Source organism: Acartia tonsa, chromosome 10 (assembly GCF_053477335.1).
Source record: "Acartia tonsa isolate MP-2025a chromosome 10, ASM5347733v1, whole genome shotgun sequence".
In the NCBI taxonomy this organism is placed as follows: Eukaryota; Metazoa; Arthropoda; class Copepoda; order Calanoida; family Acartiidae; genus Acartia; species Acartia tonsa.
This window is the reverse complement of record NC_137269.1, coordinates 23,435,471-23,457,648: the sequence shown is the minus strand read 5'-3', so window position 1 is coordinate 23,457,648 and position 22,178 is coordinate 23,435,471. Positions and strand designations below refer to the sequence as shown.

Below are 22,178 nucleotides of genomic sequence, written 5' to 3'. Positions count from 1 at the left end.
GATTGGGTTCTCCATATTAAAGAGGCTTCAAATGGGTCCCAGGATGGTTTTAGGTCATTTTATTTTTTATATTTAATTTTTGGGAAGTTGGGATAGTTTAATTCTTTTTTTTCTGTCTTTACTTGCCTCTTCGAATACGAAGTCCCTAGATAACTTGGGGCGCATTTGCTAGTTACATTTAAAATAATTAAATAATTAAATACTAATCTATAAACTACTTTAAAAAAGAACAAACTTGAAAATGTGATTTCGGTTAAGTAAAAACAAACTTGATTTACAAGGTTTTAGTTTGGTAAATGTTACTTAATCTATGTGCTAGGTTTGACTATCCATTATCCATATTAAACAAACTATTAACCTCATAGTGCCCTAGCATGTCAGAATTTTATTTGTGTGTCTTATTGTGCTCCAAATGATCTCTGAAACTACTCAAAGATGTTTTTAGTGGTTTATATATAAATACTATTTCCTTTTAAAGACCATAATTTAATGAAAATTACTATCCTCATAATAAAGTAACAGGATCTGTGTGTGTCTGTACCGAAACATCTGGCTAACTGCTGAACCAAAATTTCTCCTTTACAATGTAACTTCTGAAGTTTATAATTATTTTTGGGGGGGGGGAGCCACTACCTTTCTAAAAAATAGTTGCCACTAGAGAACAAAATGACCCCACCCCCCAAAAAAATATTTTTCTTATTAAACTAAAATAAGATATGGAGGGGGGGGAGGTCGAACCCCCCCCCCCCCATCACCTCAAGTGCCCCTAGAGACCACTAAAGCCGAAGCCGCTAGTTATTACATATAATAACTGATTTTGTATGTGTTTATTAGAGGAGACATAAGTTATTATTATTACTGTTTACATAAGGAGTTTAACTAGAAATTGCTTGGACATTATTGGGTTTTTCAATAAGTGCCGTTCAATATTTTTACAAAAGAGGTTACCTACACAAATTTTTTGTTACACACTATTTCATGCTAGCGGCAAGGGGCACTTTTATATACCTACTTTACATTTTAGTTTTTGAAAAAAGTAAAAATTTTTTTTTAGAAGGGGGGGGGGCTAAGGGAAATGGTAATTTTTTCCATAATAATAAACCTACCCAAGACATATAATAAGCTTTCCGCAAAAACAAACAGACAGAAAACCTGTTATTTTTATATGTAGGTATTTTATAAAAGTTATTTCATCATTGAAAAAAATGCCGCAATGAAAATATCCCTTTAATATGGAAAATTTAAGTGCGGACTCTGTTTACTAAAAAGTTAAAAATAGAGAAAAATATTTGTTTTGCAATTCATTTATAAGTAATTGTAATTTGTTTAATCCTAGCTAGTCAAAATTTTAAGTACTATTAACTAATTTTAACTATTAATAGTTGATAATTTTAAATATTTGTAGCATAGCCTTCAATAATGTTAGCATATTATATAATTTCATCAAATATTTGTTCAGAATATGTATCAAATGTTACGCTCAAGTCAAAGTATATAAAAATGATTTATGATTTGTATTATTGTTGGACGATTTTTTTTTCCAGAATTTTTGGGGAGACTTATTTTTGGTGAATAATATATGCGGTGTTACTCTATATTTGTTATTAATCGTTTGTGTTATGGTCTAATGTGTTGAGCTTCGAATTTATGGATGTCGTCATCCTTATTTATATAAAACTTGATCTAATTTTAAGGGCATGTCCATTTGAAGCCTTTGAGAGAAATTGATCAAGATATTAGAGACAGGTTATCATGTGAATCTTCACTAAAAATTTCAGCTGTCTATCTTAAATAGGAACCGAAATTTAAAATTTACTGACTGACTAATGGACATACAGACGAAGAGACAATATGAATTATAGAGTAGCTTCGCTACCAAAAATATTTAGTCCACAATAAATCTTCAACATTTTGTCACTATTACACTAAGCACTAATAAGGACTTTAAAAAATAATTTGGTAATTATGAGCTTTGCTGTTATGGATGTTATTATCCTTGTAAAATATTAATATTTTTACTTTCGCTGTTATTCTATTACTAATACAAATGATATACTATGTTCATCCTATTGCATTCAAGAAAACATTAAGCTTTCATACCATACTTTAAGTTGTATAATTATCATTTTTGTGCATGAATTATGCCACGCATTGTGTGTTTCATAAACTTTGATTACCCTCACTCTGTTAAGGTTTATTAAATGTAATAGAATTGTTAAATTCTAAAAAATATTTTATAATCAAGTTAAATCCTAAAAAAGGAAAAAAACTTGTCAACTTGTATATTATTGCGGATTGTTCAAATTTGTTTTGGCAGTTAGCAGGATGGCCAGCTCGCCGTGTGACCTTAACACTAAGTAGCTTTTATTCATGTTACCAAAAGACTGTCCTCCTTTTTACGGACCTTATTCGAAATTTCCATAAAACTAATTTTAATGTATTTTCTTTGTTTTAGGTAAGTTATGAAATAATTATTTATCGCATCGTATTATAGACAGTTTTTCGCGGATGTTAAAATGCAAAATTATTAAACCAGTTTTGGTGACCCCGAGGGGCCAAAGGCTGGGCTAACAAAACAGGTTTTAATAATATGATTTTTATTTCAATAATCTTGGAAAATTGTCTGTCATACAATGCTAAACATGATTTTTCGGTATAGCTGAGAACCGGTTCTAAACCAACGGTTTCGAAGCCATACATGAATATAAATTAACACCAATACACATTTTTTAAGGCTTCAGTAGTGTAAGTATATAATGTTTAATCACAACTAAATGGGCTTTTAAAAAAAGTGTTTAGAACAGAACAACAAAATTAAACAAGCACGAAAAGTTTAATACAGTAAAGCCGTTTATCAGGAACTATTGGATCAAGAATATGCCTGCAATTCACTTCAATTAACATATTTAATTTTAAGCTATGCTACTCTAAAATTCAAAATGTCAGTCTGTCCGTCTGTATGCTCTTAGGAACACCAAATTTTGACTGAATATTATCGACATGCCGTACGTCTGTTCAATTTCTATATTTTAAGTCTGATATATGGCATTATAGATATATGTAGTTGTAACTTGCGGCTGTTATATTATCAACAAAGTTATTCTTATTACGTAATAACTATTAACTAACAGAGAGATGGGACAATGGGCTGTTTATTACTCTAGTCCCAAAAGTTTTATAATAACATTTTCTTATTCATTTGTTTAATAACTTTGGGGACTTTAGTGAATTTTGATTGGTTGGAGCATTAAGTTGAGTGTTCAAACGTGTCAACTAATATTTTTGATCTACTAAAAGGGTAATTTTGTTTATTATCATTGGGGATGTACATCAATTTATAAGACATTGCCTTATCCCTTTAGATCCCTGATTAACAAATGTTTGCTATCTTGCTACAAGTTACCAGTCCCGGGTTTATTCAACATTTCTTTATTTTATCTAAACTAATTTAAACGTGAGTGAGGGAAGCGAAGCCATCACTTGCTAAAGAGAGTCTACCCATCTATTTGTATATATGCATTTCTATTTCAAACAAATCATGAATAAATATTCTTTAAATAAACAAATTTTCTCGTATTCATTCGAATCCGGTGGATAGGACCCGGTTCTCATCAATACGAAAAAACTATGTCTAGCATCGTATTATATCAAGTTTTCTACGAATATAGAAATGTACAATCATAAGATTAAAACTAGTTTTTTAGCCGGTGCCTTCGGCACCTCGGGGCTAAAAAAACTAGTTTTAATCTTATAAGTGTACATTCTATATCCGCGGAAAGCCGTTTATAATACGATACGAGAAATAACTATTAACGCATAATTTTTTCAATCTTGATTGATGCTTTGAGTAGCATTTAAATTAGATATATTTTTTTTAAATCAAAGCTACTCTATAAACATTTATAATTGTAACTCACTTTGTCCACTTGTTCATTTCTTAATGTTTTGTGCTTCGCTACTTATGGATACTTTTTTTTTAAATGTATGGAATATTTTGCCTGTCATAATGAAATCATTCAAAAAGTGTTAATTCTAGAATAGGGTGACTTAAGTCAAAAGCTGAATTCCTTTTAGAGACTTTAAAAATGGTCATTTGGTCTTTGTGAAGCTTTAAATCATTTCTGTGTGTAATAAATAAGCGTAGCAGCGACAAAAACAATTCTTATCTTAAAATCCAAGCAAAAAATCTTTTAGTGGCTTCTGTAAGAAAACCGCCCCAAAATTGTATTATTTTTTTGTTAGTCGCTTTAAAAATGACAATACTCCTACAAAATGAAAAAATATTGATTCTGGAGTTAAAATAAGTTACACGGTTCTACCCAAACAAACCACTGGGCCAATAGAGTTCTGCTTTTCAGGGAATTACTATCTGCACAACAACATGCTTTGGTTTTAGGTTATTTCTTAGGGGACATATTTTATATTGATTGATTGATTGATTAGCCATAGTTTCTTAGGGTTTGTGCCTAAGTAGTCATGGAGTAGACTGAGACACTTTTGTCTAGCCACTAGGGCTATCAAGCTCCACGTTCGAGCACATTATGACTTGACCCGCTGTCTCATGAGAGCTACTCATTATTACCTCACCCTCGCCGAGTATGGCAGGTGTCCCAAATTAATTCACCGTAATGAATGACGCTCTCCTCAGAGGAGCTTGGGATAAGGGTAGTACTAATATTATGTACGTGACTATTGAGTATCCAAACTTACCCAATAATCCCCTTCTAACACAACCAGGGGAAGTTGCGTGATTATTATTGCGAATGAGAAATTCGAGCCAACACATAGAGAATTGAATTCGAACTTTCACCGCCGTAGTTCAGTGTGTTACCACTGAGCCACGGCGCTCTATATAACTATCATTGGTTAATATTATAAATTTGAAACTCATTTCTCAAAGTTTAAACGCTAATAAGTGTGACTTAATGTGTGCAAAAGTGTGCACTGTAAATATAGTATTTATTTGTTGGATGTGCTGAAAAGTGTGTGTATATTTGTGTGTGTGTGTGTGCAATAAATAGAGAAAATGTTTTGCAGAAATTTTGCCCGAATCTAAACCTTGCTGTTTTTGCTACAAACATATACAGGGTTGCATTTCGCCAATTTTTTCGCAATATTATCGTGTCAAATTTTGTGAAATAAATTTATAAATTTAACCAAAATGAGCGAATAAATTTAAATTAAACTTATATGATTTTTATTTTATTATTCGCAATATATTGAATTGCTAAAATAGGCTAAAACCCTGCATGAAACAAATAACTTTTTCTACTATATATCTCCAACTTTTTACGGCAGCGTACCCAGCGAAAAATGACGATTCTTCATTAATCATCTTTTGTGACTATTCGCAAATTATATTTGTATTGTTAGGTATGTAGATAAGAGGCTATAAATAGCCTGATAGCCCAAAAACTTTAGTAGTCTCAACTGCAAACTTTTTGATTAATTAAAATATTACTACTTCAGAAAACATAAACCCTACAAAAAATTAGCTCTAATGAAAATTTGTAAAGCTGTTTTGAAAATCTAAATAGACACTGAAACAATTACCAGACAGAATGCAATGAGTAATCTTTAACTAAAAAGTCCTGTATCGAGTATATTGCCTGCTGGGTGGTAGAAAGAGCGTTGCCTCCATGTTTTTGCTGTGTGCAGACTCATGGACTCAGGATTTGCAAATTTTTGCAAACTTTTCACGGATATCGGGAAAAGTTATTTATCGCATCGTATTATAGTCTGCTTTCTGTGGATAAAAAATTGTTCAATTTTAAGATTAAAACTAGTTTTGATAGCCCCGATATGACGAAGGCACGGGCTAACAAAACTGGTTTTAATATTATGGTTGTAAATTTTTGCACTCGTAGAAAACAGGATATGATAGGATGCGATACATTATTTTTCAGTATGGCTTAGAATCGGTTCTAATCCAGCTGATATTTATCGGTTTCGCAGCCATACTGGAATAAGTTTTTCATGCAGTAAATATTTTCAATACATATTGTTATATTGTAATCTAACATACATATAATTACTTTTGGATCTTACACTTAAATCCCGATATAACCACACTGTGGGGTTCCTAAATGGGCTGTTAACATAACTATGACAAACCTTAATAAACCCAATCTAACCTTTGAATTGAGCTGATTACCAAAGGAGAAATATTGTTTAGAAATCTAAAAAATGATTCATATCCCTAATCAATTGGTCAAATCAAGATAATGATTATTTAGCAAAGACCATTTGAAAACGATGAAATAGTCGTCCTATCTACTTAAACTACTTTATGAAACTTAGACAATTTTTTTGAGTTGGTTGACCGACCACACCTGCACTAAATTGCTAGACACAACCCATTGACATAATAAAAGCTAAATTGGCCATAGAGATATTAGAGAAGAACAATAGAGGGGAAGGGGTTAAATAACTGTATGTTCCCATCCCGAGGACCCTGTGCCGACATTCAATTGGGTCTTTAAAAATCAACCAATAGTGTTGGAAATATTAACACAGCCAAAACAATTTGCTAGTAGACGGAAAAGGTCCTCAACAGAGGGATCCAGGTAGTTGTCTGGTTATACATCTATATTTATAAATTTATTTTTGATGCTAATATATTTATCCTGTTTTATAATATTACAATAATTTTAATCTCATAACTTTCCCCGCATCCCTGACAATTTTCCATTCTTTCAATCAATTATTGTTTTTCTTACACAATGTATTATATTTCTAATTATGTTTTACACGTACTTTCTTTCTATTTTTTAAGCATTTTAATATTGGTATAAATAATAATTAAAATGAATTTAAGCTTCAACTGCTAGTTTATAATATGCTTTCCAGTATGGCTTCGAAACCGATTAATATCCGCTGGATTAGAATCGGTTATCAGCTACGATGCGATAAATAACTATTAACAAAAAAGCTCTTTCCAACTTTAAAAACAATTTACAACAGCCTTGCTAAGCCCCACATAGAGTAAGCTTAATTGTCTGAGGTGCGGCAAAGGATGAGCATATCACAAAAATTCATAACCTACAGAAGAATGCTGTAAGGAATGTTTTAAATGCTAAATACAATGTGCATATCCGAGCATGTATTAAATTATTTGTAAAATTAATCTGTAATTTACTACAAATAAATCATATCATATCATATCATATCATATTTCTACCCTTCTCATTTTATAAATGTTAATTTACATTTGTTTGATTGTTAGATTTGTTGAGCTTATTAAAATTACATTTAATTCATGCATACTTAGTAAAGTTTTAAGTATACATTATTTTGAACTATTTTGAACGAATCTACTGGTTTAACATAAAATTGTTAGGTAATTGTGCGATAACTTTCTCATGATAAGAATAATACATCAATAGCTCTCGTGACGCTCCTAATCAAATATACTTTTAATTTGATAAAAACGATGATAGATATTATTTAACTTGGTTACATTTTTAGGTTTAGTTTTAAACGTCTTTTTTGCATATATCTCTCTCTCTCTCTCTCTCTCTCTCTCTCTCTCTCTCTCTCTCTCTCTCTCTCTCTCTCTCTCTCTCTCTCTCTCTCTCTCTCTCTCTCTCTCTCTCTCTCTCGCTCTCGCTCTCTCTCTCTCTCTCTCTCTCTCTCTCTCTCTCTCTTCGCTCTCTCTTCTTTTCTTTCCGTCTTATTTTTTCAGTAAACTAGTGGCTATGCCCCAATCATCTAAGGCTTCACAACCTTTAATTGGCATTGCTTTGACTAATCAATATTCTAATACTGTCAAGAACTAAAGTGCAGATTTTCCCATCAGCTGTTCACGATATATTACTGGACATAAACATGATAATAATACAGATAGATACATGAATGCTTGAATGTTATGGATATATTGTTACTTGGATTCTACACTAGATTTTTATGTTCTCTAATAAAGTGAATCACGCAGCGGGCTAAAATACCAATATCACAAATTCAACCCCATTTACTCCATCCCATCCCCATGTATCAATGAACTTACCAATAAACGAGTTTCATGTTAGCAATCTAAATTGACGACAATTTTTTTCCTGTCATAATATCCATGTATATTCTACATCCATTTTGAATGTGTTACATATGATATTTCCCCTCAGTATGGTGTCACCCTTTTTATACACCTCCTTTCATTTAAAATAACCAAAATAAATTTCCGAGTTTTGTACAGCATGTAAACTTGCTCTTTTGTCTGAATTAAAGAATATTTTTCGTGTTCTACATTAACTTTTTATTTGTCGATGGTTTTAGAAAGGATAAAAAAAGGCATAAATTATACAGGTTATTTATACAGCAGAATAGCCTGAAACTATTGTGGGATCTATATTAATCTTTCCTGAAATAGAGAACCTAACGTATTCAGTAGTTAGCAAGATCTCAACTGACAAACAAATATAAAAACCTCACCTCTTTTATACTAAAAAAGGTAGCTAAAAGAAATTGACTTAATTGTTCAATCTTATAAATTATTGTGCAACTTGTACAATTTGTAGAATTTGTAGACATGGAAATATACAAATCTCGGACACAACCCAATCTGTCCCGTTTTTGTATCTTTTTTGAAAAGTGCGATTCCTGTGACGTCATATTAAAAGGGAAGGGGGGAAGAAAATCTCTTCCCTTTTCTCCCATCTCTTTTGAAGAGATTTTCTTCCCCCCTTACCTTTTTCTTTCCCGAAACGTATTTGACGTAACTGGAATCGCACTTTTCAAAGTGATACAAAATCGGGACAGATTGGGTTGTGTCAAATCTCGGAAACAATTTTTCAGTCCTTTTTCCGACCACAGAGAGCGCTTTTTGTCGCATCTTACGTGAAGCAAAAAATGTAACAAATAATAGCGTATATTGGCTGAAAAAAACAGGGGTGGGGTGTGGGTCGAAAAAACAAAAAAAAAATCTTAATGAAAGTCTTTTGTAGTAGTTTTTTTAGATTAAAAAAATAGATGGCTTTGTCTAAATATAAATCTTCCTGTAAATTCAAGACCAATATTAAACCGAAATCTTAATGAACACACACCATCTAGAAACTTTTGCTTAAAATATTTCTGCTGATATATTTCGTATCTAAAAAAATGTAAGGGAAGGGGGTGATAATAGTTATTATGTATAATATATTGAACCATAATTTAACTTGTAATAATATAAATGTGAAACATTTTTCACTACAACCCGCAGCTGGCAGAATGTGTTTGAGCCGCAATAATTTTTGATAATCTGCAGCAACTTAAACGGCTGTCTAAATTGGTTGTTACAGCTGCCAACAGTTTTTGTTTCAGCCAAGCTGTTTGATTTTTCCAATTTCCAACAATCTGCAGCCTTACCGCAGCCATAGTTTTAAGTATTCTTTTGAAAATGTTCATAACTTAAAAAATTAAAACAAGGAAAATTATGACAACAGGTAGTACAGCAACATATTTAATAAAATAACAAGACAACAAAACAATCTTCTAAGTTCTTAATAAGGGATAGCAAATATTTCATTTAATTTTGAAATCCATCAATACTGTCCGACAGACGTACATACCATTTTTATAGAGTTACTCCTCGTCTAAAAAGACTAATGTTTGTTTTTGTGGCAAGGGGTGGGGGACGAAAAATGGGGGTAAGGAGACTTTTTTTTCATTGAGGGTGCATGTATTTCATTAGATTATTGTACCCCTTCACTTGAAGCTCGGTTTAAAAGGCTACTCTTTATTTTAGGTTTTTTACTTGACAAACAATTATATAAAATAAAAATTCCTTTTTTAAATAGTTTTGGTTTCGGAAAGAAATGCATGAAAAAATATTGAAAAATATTAAACATAATACATAGATTTATTTTGCATATAAAATATAGTTTATAAAGATTATAATAAGCTGGTAAAGATTAAAACAAACATTTAAGAATTATTGATACTAGATTTAGTGGTGTTTGGGGTTTTTACTAAGACTATCACCCCAAAAACAGATGAAATTACGGATTTTTTAAGAATAATTCAATAGTTGGTTTGGGCTAAATTTTGATTCAGACTATATACAGTGTGTTTTTATCTAAAAGGACAAAAGTATTGCTTCATTTATCCCACTTACCATTGACAGAAGTTAATAATCAATATTCTTCATTGATGTGGGACATTTTGTATCAGAACTAATATCTATTTTTGTATTAGGTCTATTTTATAGACTTTTCAGTATAACATATATCTAAACTTAGGAATGTGTTTTTAAATGAATTACGGGAAAGGGTTGTTTATAATAGCCCGCACATAAAAAGTTATAAAAAGGGGGAGGGTTGTTTATAATTGCCCCCACACAGGAACATAAAAAGGCCTTTTAGTTGAAACAGGGTGCCAGAATATTTAAAACCGTAAACCGTTAAAAAATGATAACTTATCTTGGATAATGCTTAAACCAATTATTACACCTTTTTCGATATCTTATCCTATAAGTACAGTAAAAAGATTTTTTTATTTGTCAGTTAATATATCGGAACTGATTTAGTTCTCCATTTTTTATAAGCTTGACATAGGTCCCGAAATGATTTTATTATAAGTACATATATGACAGTGTTTTTAGTGTAAAAATGTATTTCATAGTTTTTGTATTAATTTTTTTATTAAGATGTAAAACAAAAGGACAGAACTCGATGAAAAAGGTAGCTTCGCTCCCGACAATAAATAATATACAAACAATAGAGGAGTTTTTTTTCTTATCAGATAATTTTTTCCCCGCATTTCCGCTAATTCATCCCGTACTAATTATTTCACAGTGCGATGTTATTCATATAAAGAAAGGGTTAGGTAAATTTGTTCAGAAATGTGATTCTATTTGAAAATAAATCATTTTGAAGGTTTTAAGTAGACCAATCTAGGGAAGGACGAGCAGAAAAATAACCGAAAACCGTCCAATCCTTTTAACTAAATATAAAGTAGTCTGAAAATATTCTGGCACCTATGTGAAGCTTTCCAAAAAAAGGGGACCTCAGCAGTTTAGTAGTTATTGAGATCTTAATTAAGCTTCAGAACAAATAAAATGTACTATACTTTAAATAACAGGATGCAATACATATTCAATGATTATAAATACATTATAGAGTAGATTAGCTACTAAACATTTCGGCAATAAAACTTGCTAGCTGAAACTTCCAGCTCTCATTTTTCCAACCATCCATAGCAGAACCTTCTAAACCAGCCGCCGAGTCCTCATTTAAAATTAATAAAGTACTATTTTTCTCAGAATGATTCTTAATACAAGTACAATACATAAATAATTCGTTAAGCAAAAAAATCTAATTAAAATATAGTCAGAGTAATAAGGGGTGAATAAAAACAGCACACCCATTGTTCAAAGGTTTTTTTTACTTAAAGTTTTTTATTATTTACTAAAATAAAGAAGATCACACAAACAGCTTATCTAAGATATATACACTTCTATCCATTTAGATAATATGACATGTTCCTGAATCTTACTGATAGTTATTATCGCATCGTGTTATAGACAGCTTTCCGTGGATATTAAAATTAAAGTTATTAGGTTAATTTTTAAAGTTTTTGTTTTATTATTCGTGGAAAATTTCTGCAATTCAGTACTATACATGTTTTTAATGTACGGCTGAGAACTGGTTCTAATCCAGCGGATATTTAATCGATTCCTAATCCATACTAGAAAAAATCCACTTCTCTTTTAATTGTAGTCTATTAAATTAATATTAATATTTTTTGATTCTTAAATTCCTACCCGTTTTGTGCTGTATCCTTGGCATCGCTAGAAGGTTGGCAAAAAGTTGGAAGCCGCCAGTCATGCAGAAATTAATTTCATCTATTATTAGCACCCCTTCATAGCACCCCTACTCTCACTTTTTATAGGAGACCCCTAAATCAGGGTGCAAGGTTAAGTAAAAGAACTATTTTGCTCTAATTGATTTTATTTGTACAAAATTTTTTTTTTAAATTAATGAGCAACGTTCTATAACTATATGACTTTTTTAAGGAACAAGTCATACAGCAAGATGTACAAAAAAGTTCAACAATTTTAAGGAAAAGTTGAATATATATATATATATAAAGAGATGTATCAAAATGATGATACTAAATTGGAATTTTAAGTTTTTTTTTTCATGTAAAATATCTTTTTTACGACTTACCTATTCTTTGATTTGTGTGCCTATGGTACACCTATTTAATCTACTCATTAATCTTTTTAATCTTAATCTAAATGGTCTAAACCCTAGGTACATTGTATATGCCATTCAGTTCATATTAAAAATAAACAGGGTTGCCACCATTCATAAGTAGGAAAGTATATAAAAAAATAGGATCATGGAAAGAAAATGAAGTAGCGTGTTTTGTCGGATTTTTATTCTAGATTGTCTCCTAATTCTAGCCCCTGCGAGGGGCTCTAACACTAAAATAATCTATAAATAGCAATAGCTACTGTAAAAAAACTACAAGACCCGCTACTTCGTTTTCTTTCCATGATCCAAAAATTATTTCAATTTTTAAGACTAGCTAGATAGATTTACCAACTATTTGATTAAAGGAAAATCTTCACAGGAAATTGCAAACGCCCTCTTGAGGATGGGGGAAAGTTTACCTCCCCCGACTAGTTATAAACTTTCTCTTGACCTATAAGAAGCTTCGCTATAAAGGAGAACCGTTCAGCAGTTAGCGAGAACCTTCGCTACAGACCAAAAAGCTTACATAATAGGATTTTTATAAATTATTTACGAAAATAATATCATTAGAATGATAGATAGGACAATGAATTATTATAGTAAAGTTAGGAAGAATATAAGCAAAATAAAAACTTGAGGGAAGGGGGTTGAACACTAGGGAAATACACAAAAGGAAAAAGGAAGTGACAAAAACTTTTGAGACTTTCAACTTAATACGACAAAAAACTCGCTGCGATAAATCATGGACTGAACACATACGTACGGTGGAGGAAACCACAGCTTTTGCAATGGTGAAATATGGAAACCAGACATTTATAAAACTCTACAATCCCATAAAATAAAGTAATAAGGTTTTTTTTTCTAAAGCTAAATATCTCGAAAATTCTGATCTGAATGGGTTGTACTTTTCAGGGAAGCTTTGCAAATATGTTTTATACTATTTTCTGACCCATACCACCTTTTCCTAGAGGCTAACAGTTCTTCAAAACTCCCTTTCAATCTTCAATTTGATGCTTGATTGATATCTGTCTTATTATGTGATTTGGTTTGTTTCCTTACTCAAACCTAGCAAACTCCGTGGGTCCTCCACAACGTATAGCACTGCGATATTTAGTAACTTTTTATTTCTATATCATTAGGAGAATTAACAAAACATGCAAAGGATGTTTCTTTGCCTCTTACAGTCATCACTGCAAGGTATTGTTAGTAGCGAAGCTACAATACAATTCCAATTGTCAGTCTGTTTGTCTGTCAAGACAAAGGTTTTGACAACACTAAGTCTTCCTCAAACAATCGAAAAAACAGACAGTCGGACAAGCGAACATTGACAATATTAAGAAAAAAATATTAGGCCAAAAGGGATTAAGGTAGGGTATTCCTAAGTTAACTTAGATAGATAAAGGAATATGTAAGACTTATGAAACCCTAACTCATATGTTAACATATGAAATTCAATAGAAATTGGCTTATAATTTTTAAATGTAGGCAAAAATTTATGTTATTTTTTCATAAAAATGCTTATCTTGAAAGATTTATAAAAAGGATTACGTATATGTGTAATATTTCTATTATATACCTACCAATTGCAATATTTGTATGCGGTTTTACATAAGAATCAAGCAAATAGGAGTTCGTTAATATAATATTTATTAGTTTAAAAATTTAAGCTAATTGTAGAACAGCTTTGCCTCACCAATATACATATGTTTCAATGACAAATGATTAAAGAGAGAAACGTAACAGACAATTAGAGGTTTCTAACAAAAACGGTCACGAACTCTTAATAAAAGAAGAAAAGGCCTTTTCTTTTGTGTTTGGCATATACATAGTCATACAGAAAAATGAAGGGATTGTAAGAAATAACAAGAAAAAGAGTTTTTCATTAAATTTCTATCAGATTTAAGCAGATGTATTGTCAGCCGCAACTAATTGCCGCAATCAATCCGCAGCTACTGCTTGCTACTCTAGTATAAACACTGCCGTGATTGTCGATAATTAAGATGCTGCTTTTATCGACTCTTTTATAGCCCCCTACCTATTTTTATCATTAGTATACCACTATTCCTCCGCATCAGCCCCTTAAGATTTAAATTGGTGGGTCTGTCTTCCCATTTTTCACCTACTCAAAAGTTACACATTCCTAGCAAAACCCTGTGCTGCACTAATTGCATTTGTCTTACATGTAAAGCTGTTTAGATATTAAGATAAATTGAGCATAAAATGCCTTTTCTTTTATGTTTGGCTTATACATATGTAAATAAAGCTTTTCGGGCAGAGTAATAATTTTTTCTTCAATAATTGAAAATAGAGGAATGGTTGATGGTCCATTTATAAGTATGAGTGAAATCACCAATACTTCTTTGTTTTTTGAATGCTTATAAGACTAACTGAACCAAAGAACATTTCTATCATGTCTAAATCATATTTTATATAATTTTAGGTAAGTTAATAATTTGTTTTTAACTGAAAAGAATAAACAAAAATAAAAATAAAAGCAAATGAATAAAAAAAGTAAGAAATTCCACATATCATTTTTCCTTTCGAATGAAAGAAATTTATGTGGGCTACCCCTTTGATTCAACTTCATTTAACATACGATTATTTGTATCTCTTTAATTTGTTGTATGTGATGGTTAAATGAAACAACTAAATAAGTTTTTTACCTATTTCTAAGGGGGGTTGTTTTTTGTGCTTTACTTACCCTACAAAATACTCAGAAATCAAGAAGAAGTAAAAATGCTTGCAATAGTAATTTTTATCAAGAATTTGTTAAATGTAGATGAAAATGATTGCTAAAATCGAAATATATCTTCATGTCTTAGAATAGTGTAATTTTTTAAAAATAGGTTGAAAAACATACTAACTTTAAAATAAATGTAGATTGACAAATATTTTATCTCTAAAACTTACCCAAACAAAATTATTGGGAGAAGCTTTGAAATTAAAATATTAATTGTTTTATGTTAGGTACTCTGAAAGTTGTCAAATTTATAGCTAGCTGAGTCGAATAATCGTCCAATAATGATATGTTGACAAGGACGTTCAAGCTTTTTTCAAGGTTGGTTAAATGAGGGGTCTCAAAGGTTTAAGGGGACAATCTTATGTATTTTTTAATTAGGGAGTTTAAATGAGGTGCTTTGCGGTTTTTAGGTGAAAAACAACCATCTTACTATCTGTATTTATACCATTCCATTTTATTTTGTTTAAACTTAATCCTTTCTCTCTGTCCTACTCACACACACACACACACACACACACACACACACACACACACACACACACACATATATAAGTGAACTTTTTGCTGTCTTTGTTGAGGTGTTTTTAAAGAATGACTTCATAAAATTGTGGTCGTTTTTTTGGTCCCCTGATGTGGGCTCTTGAAAAGGGAAAATCGTCACCTGCTTGTTTCTCAAAGAAATGGTAGAAATTCGACCTCTTTTTCTTACAAAACCACAACGAGGATATCTAAAAAAATTTCCAGTATGGCTTCGAAACCGATGCTGGATTAGGACCGGTTCTCAGCAATACTAATAATCATGTATAGCATCTTATTACAATAAATTTTCCACGAAAACTAAAATCAAATTCATAAAATTATACCTTTTTACAGAGCTGGTTTAAATTTTGTATTTTTATTTTAATATCCGCGGAAAGCTCTCTATAATACGATGTGATAAATAACTATTCTTGCTCATAGAAAAAAAAACAGAAATTGGATATATGTCAGAAGAAGTTGATCCACTAGTTTTCTTTTTAAATTCCCTTTTTTATTTTAAAAAAAAAACTGAATATACACATGAAATGAATGTCATTTAAACTTAACTTAGCCACCAGAAAATTAAGGGAAAATATTCAAACGAAAAATAACGAAATATTTGATAACACATTGAGGTTTATTTAAGAAATGAATAATCTTATATAAGAGGGCTGTGTCTATCATTGCTGCGCTTCTTATGGATATGATTGTTCTTGAATTCAACTATGAATTTATAGCTGAAAATTTCGCTGAAAAGCCACTATATATTTTAGGCATAGCAATTTGCAACTGGCTATTTAAGCTAAAAGTTAAAATCAGGATTGAAGGGAAAATATTATTTTTCTTTTTAATTTCCGCGGAAAGCCGTCTAAAATACGATGCTATACATGATTTATCCGTATGGCTGAGAACCGGTTCTATTCCAGAGTATATTAATCGGTTTTAAAGCCATAAAGGATGAACAAGACAACAATATTTAGCATGAGTCCTAAAAATGTATGTAAGTATGTCCTAAAATAGTAATATCGTGTATATAGGAAATTTGGGATCAAATTTAAATTAAATTTTGTTTAGTTATACAGACTAATATTCTGCTCATTTAGTTCCGACACTACAAGTGCTCATGTTCGATCCTGTTGTCAGATTTAAAGCTTTGATTTTATGGATGTTGCCATCCTTGTTTTTTATACCCACTAAAGCTAGAAGTGGGGATACGAGTAATTTAATGATCAATGATCCATCCCTTTCTCCCTGATTTCTATTTCATTTATAAACATTGTTCTTTATTAGGTGTTAAACACCCCCCCCCCCTCAATCTGTTTCCAAAATTAAATGAGCAAATCCCTTAAATTCCTGGCGAAGGGCCTGAGTTTGTTACCAAATTAGGTACTATAGTTAGCAAAATATTCAACTGTTATAATATTCCTTGACATTTCTTAGAATATATTCAAAAATCCGGATCATGGAAAGAAAATGAAGTAGCTGGTTTCGTTGTATTTTCAAAGTAGCTTTTGATAGGTTATATTAGGTTAGGTAACTGTTAATGAATTCCCCGCAGGGTAAGGGGGGCATGGGCTAGAAGTTGGAGAAAAGCTACAATGAACATACGACAAAACCAGTTACTTCGTTTCCTTTTCATGATTCAAAAATCTTAACCTAAAAGAGTTAGTGTCCAAATGTCTGTTTGCTGTTTGAAATCTCTATAACAGCTGAAACTACAGGTATTTTTCAAAATAATATAGAATTTTAATATCGTAATTTTATAAAACGATCAATTGATCTTCTAAATGAAAAGGTCTATATTAGTAAAATAAATTAGTGATCTAAATACATAATTGTTATTGTCTATTTCATTTTTTAAGCTTTGTTTTTATCAAGTTATCAGTCAAAAACTGAAAGATTCTAATTAAAAAGCAAAAACTCAATTAAAAAAACTTAACATTATCAGTACTTTTTAATCTTGCATTTAATTTCAGCCACCCCTTAAATTCTTAAATTCAACCCTTCTTTATTCTTTTTCTTGAATTAAAGATGTGTTTTTAGAATAAAAGACATTAGAGTTAAATCAATTAGACTGATAATCTTACTATATTGGGTGGAAGATGATATATATAAAAACGTAGATTAGATAAAAAACCTTATAATAACAAGAACAAACTATAAACCATATTATATAGCTTAATATATTTTTTTGTAATGTTTAGAAAATATTAAATACCTTAAATTATGTTTAGATTATGTATGTTTAATCTAGTAAATGAAAGCTAAAAGAGATACTTTACCTTTTTTACAAAAAAAATGCATATTGCCTGACGGACTTATCTTAACCCATTAGTGCCGAGCGCCACTTTTATGGGCCGATCGAGCTGTAAGTTTCAGGGAAGCTTTATAATGGTCAAAACGGAATTCGTATTTTTTTGTTTTGCTCTAGTGGCGTGCACAGGAAAGTTGCAAAAAAACCCGGTTCGGCTTGGCCATAAATACCAACCAGGCATTATCACCCGTTTTTGGTGCTTTCCCCCAGTTTTAAAACCCGGTTGACCTGTAAAAACCCGGTTATTTTGACCAAAAATCGAAAAATGTAATTTTTGAACGCCAAAAGTGAGATGAACACTTTTTAGAACTTTGATACGATCCGTAATTGAAAACTACACAACCTCATGTAATCTAAAGAGCTACAAGTATAATACGAAGCGATTTATTTCAAATTTAGTGTTTCGGCTATAGGTGCCACCGTTTTCGGGTAAAAAAACCCGTTGCTCGAAGTTTTAAAAGACACACACTACAAAAAAAGAACATATAAAATTTGGGTGTTACATATCAGAAAACGAGCATAAAACTATTGGGCGACACCTATAGAGATTACTAGGGTTATTAGGGTGGCTCAAACCCTTACTAATGACGTAAACTGTTATTTTTATTGGTTGAAAAGTTAAAACCGGGTAATAAAAACCGAAACCGAGCCGGGTTTTAAAATTTTCGGGTATTTATGGCCAAGCCGAACCGGGTCATAATAGGGCGTAAAAAAACGATAAAAAAATCATATAAAAAATTATAATTTGAATAAAACGAATTCACAAATAGATGTACTTGTCAATAAACATTAGATTTCACAAAAAAAATCAGCGACTTTACTATAAAAACAAAAAAGTTAGAAGGGGTATTTTGAATTTTCATGATTTTCAAATTTTGTTGAGCTATACCAGCAAACGGAAGTAAGCTAAACTGCCTGCTCCAGGGGGAAATGAAAGTCAGGGTAGTAGAGGGGGGATTCATTCTGAGAATGATGCAATTATAAAGCCGGAAACCGGTTTTTTTTCCATTTTTCGGAACCGGGTTTTAATGCCCGGTTCGGCACTAATGGGTTAATTAAGAAGCAAAAGTACAAATGATTTTGCACACTCTAAGTTAATTCTATTACAAAAACATTGCAGAGTTTTTTGCTTAGCTACACACAGGCGCGTAGCGCGCTTATCCCCTGACTTTTGCCAACGTTTTGCGCGTACGCGCTATATTTTACTACACAAGGGCCATCATAATTCAGGGGAAAATATAGTTTTTCTTTTTTATTGTCTTATTTTAAATACTAATAAAAGTTGTACGATTGTAACATGTATAGTTATGTCTAATTTTGTCAGTTTAATCAATATCTTTAAATTTTTTGGGGGGGAAAATATATAATCTTGAATTATTATAGTAACCAGAGTAGAAGTAAAACTTACTATTTGAGGGGGTAAGTCAATGGGGTAAGCCAAGAGGGTGGGGTAGGGAGTGTTTTCCTAACTCTTCTTTAGGGTGAATGAAGAAAAAAATGCTTTAATTGTCTTTCTACAAAATTTTGCAATTTTAGAGGTAAAAATAATTATATATGAATATATCCCTTAAAAATGTATTTTTTAGTACACCATATTATTTTAATGGCTCGTATTTCATAACTAAGAAACGTAAAAACGCTTGTAAGAATATTTCGCGGGCAACGACTTTTTTTGCTAGTGTTGACTTCATGATTAAGGGAGGGCTAAAATAATTTTGATTTGGAAATAAGGGTATTGTTCTAAAATGTAATGAACTCTTGTAAAAATTTAAAAGAAAAGAACATATATATATTATTCAGAGGAAAGTAAATGTCATTAATATTTTTTCATGCGGGTTTCATTGTCCCTGTTTCATAATTGTCTCTGTTTAAAAAATAAAACAATTATTACTGTATCATTTATTATTTTGTCTACAATAGGAAAAAAGGTTTTCTTGACAATCCTTATTCCTGACTTCGCTGACTTTGGATTCTCTCCTTATGTTTAATAACGAAAGAACAAGAACAACACCAGTTAAAAAATCTTCACGAAAAATACTATAGCGCAATATTACATAGGATAAACAAAAAATCTTTTCCAGATGTAGCCGTACCGATAGACAGACAGATATCCCAAATATACAGCCTAGATCAGTGGTAGAGGGGCTTAGATATGTGTCAGCTACACCCCCCCCCCCCCCTAGCACCACCCTTAATATGTAAATTAGGAAGGCCATCCTTCCCCCCTTTTCACCCCCTAATGGTTTCAAACTCCCCTTCAAAACTCCCCTTATGAATCTCTGTACACGCCACTGCTCGAGATGCTAGGGGCATAGGGGCTATTTTATCAGATAAAAAACTATACATATATTGAAACTATAGAGAAGCTACGCTCTTGAAAGCAAGAAAGGTAAAGAAGATGATTTGGGCAAAGAAAACACGTTTGCAAGATTTGTATCCACTGCTGTTGCCATTGTTTGTGAAGACATACAAAATCTATAAGTACAAGTACATTTATATTTACTTGTAATTTTACTAGTTACTCTAACTAATTAGAATAACATCCAATTTCAATATTTTTTTGAAAGTTTAGCAACCGCAGGCACCAAAATTTAAACAATCCGCAGAACAGATGCTGCGGCCAGTTCTGTGGATGAATTGTAAATGTTAATATGTAATCTTAGATTTTTTCTGTTTTGCATCTTTTATAGCAATGTTTTTTTTAATGAGATTAATCTGATATGTTTTTTTATGGTTCAACTGGCAAAACAAAATATACGGGTTTGTTCCTTCACCCCTCCCTCCCCCAAACAAATTGACCCTGACAAAAACTGACATCACCGCAGTTCTAATGAGATAAAAAAAACAGCATTTTTCGCAATGATATTTTAACAAAATTAAAGATTTGAGGTTTACTATTGTGCTGGTATAAAAAAATGTTAAAAAAAGCCTACGTCACAAAATTAAAAACCTAAACTTTAAAAATTTAACCAGAAAACATTTTTGTAAAGTCTTTAGGTAAACATTTTAGTATTTGGAAAATTGGATTTTAATCAGATTTAATAAAAGTATGCTTATTAAGAGTTTTAGAATCAAAAACCTTTCGTAACCTTGCAAAAACTAAGGTTTAGGATTTCTGACAATGGCTAATGTACATCTAAAGATTTTTATACAAGTTTTTGCCTACTTTTGCTGTTGTAATTTAATGTCCAAAGACAATAAACATATAGAGTATTTTTTTCACACAAAAAATATATTTCAAAGCAAAATAAGAAAGATCATTTTTGATGGTAACGTTAAAGTATTAGTCATCTTCTTCTGGGCCTTTGTATTTTTAAAATCTGTATATAAACAAAGAAGGTGCTACCAACTGACACAATTACGGACGTACGGACAACTGCTTAATATAAAGTTGCTGCGCTACTAAATGTTTTACCATATCCTCCACAAAAATATCAATGAAATTATCAGAGAGGGAGGGGACAATAGGCTGTTTATTACACACTGGTTCCCAAAGTTTTATAATAAAATTTTCTTATTCAATGGCTTACCAGCTTTGGGGACTTCAGTGAATTTTGATAAGTTGTTTTTATTAAGTTAAGTGTTCAAACGTTGCAACCACTAATTTAATCCACAGAATGGGTAATATTGTATATCATCACGGGGGATGTATGTACTTCAATTTATCGGCCATTATCTTATTCCTTTATATCCCTGAAATTTATATTTGTATCTGTCTAAAACATAAAAAATATTTTGATATGAAATGATATCTATTTTAAAATGTTATTTCCGACGTTTTTAGCAAAAACAAACGAAGATACTTTTTTATAAGTCATAAAAAAATAATATAACAATTTAAGAAATATATATATATTTTTTAAATATAAACTAAATCGACAAATAATAATCTTGATATTCTGAAAAATCTATTGAAAAAATTTGATATACACAAACTTTTTTTTAACCCACCCTGCAAAAATGATAAACCGTTGCTGCAAAATTATGTGTCCAAAAAACTTTTCTGTCCACAGGAGAAAAAAAAAACTGCTCACCTCTTCTCTCCATTTTGCCCTTTCTTTCTTTTTCTTTCGGGGGTGAAAAAGGGATGGAAAATGGCAAAAAAATTAATAAGATGTTTCAAACACACTCTACTTATAGAGTAACTGTGCTCCTTAAACCTGTTGATAAAATATATACAAGCAAGAAACTAACCCCTGTAAGTCTCTTCTTAACCTAACCTAACATGAAGATTTTTTCTTTAAAAAAATGAAGTTTCCCTGTATTCCTGATTAAAGCATTGTACATACACTAATAATAATGAAGGTCATATTTTTACAAAATTCTTAGGCCCCCAAAAAAGCGGTAATTGTAACCCTCAAAATGGTTTCATACATAGCTGCAGGGGTGGGGAAGCCTTTTTTCAAAGCGAAGCTTTTCAAAAGCTAGTGTC

General features: G+C 31.3%; 1 protein-coding gene across 3 annotated transcripts in view; it reads left to right on the top strand.

Moving 5' to 3' along the window:
- The window catches only part of LOC145329669 (NAB transcription cofactor mab-10-like), a 111,957-nt gene that overhangs the window by 26,909 nt on the left and 62,870 nt on the right, over nt 1-22,178 (top strand). The gene's annotated exons all lie outside the window — the stretch shown is intronic.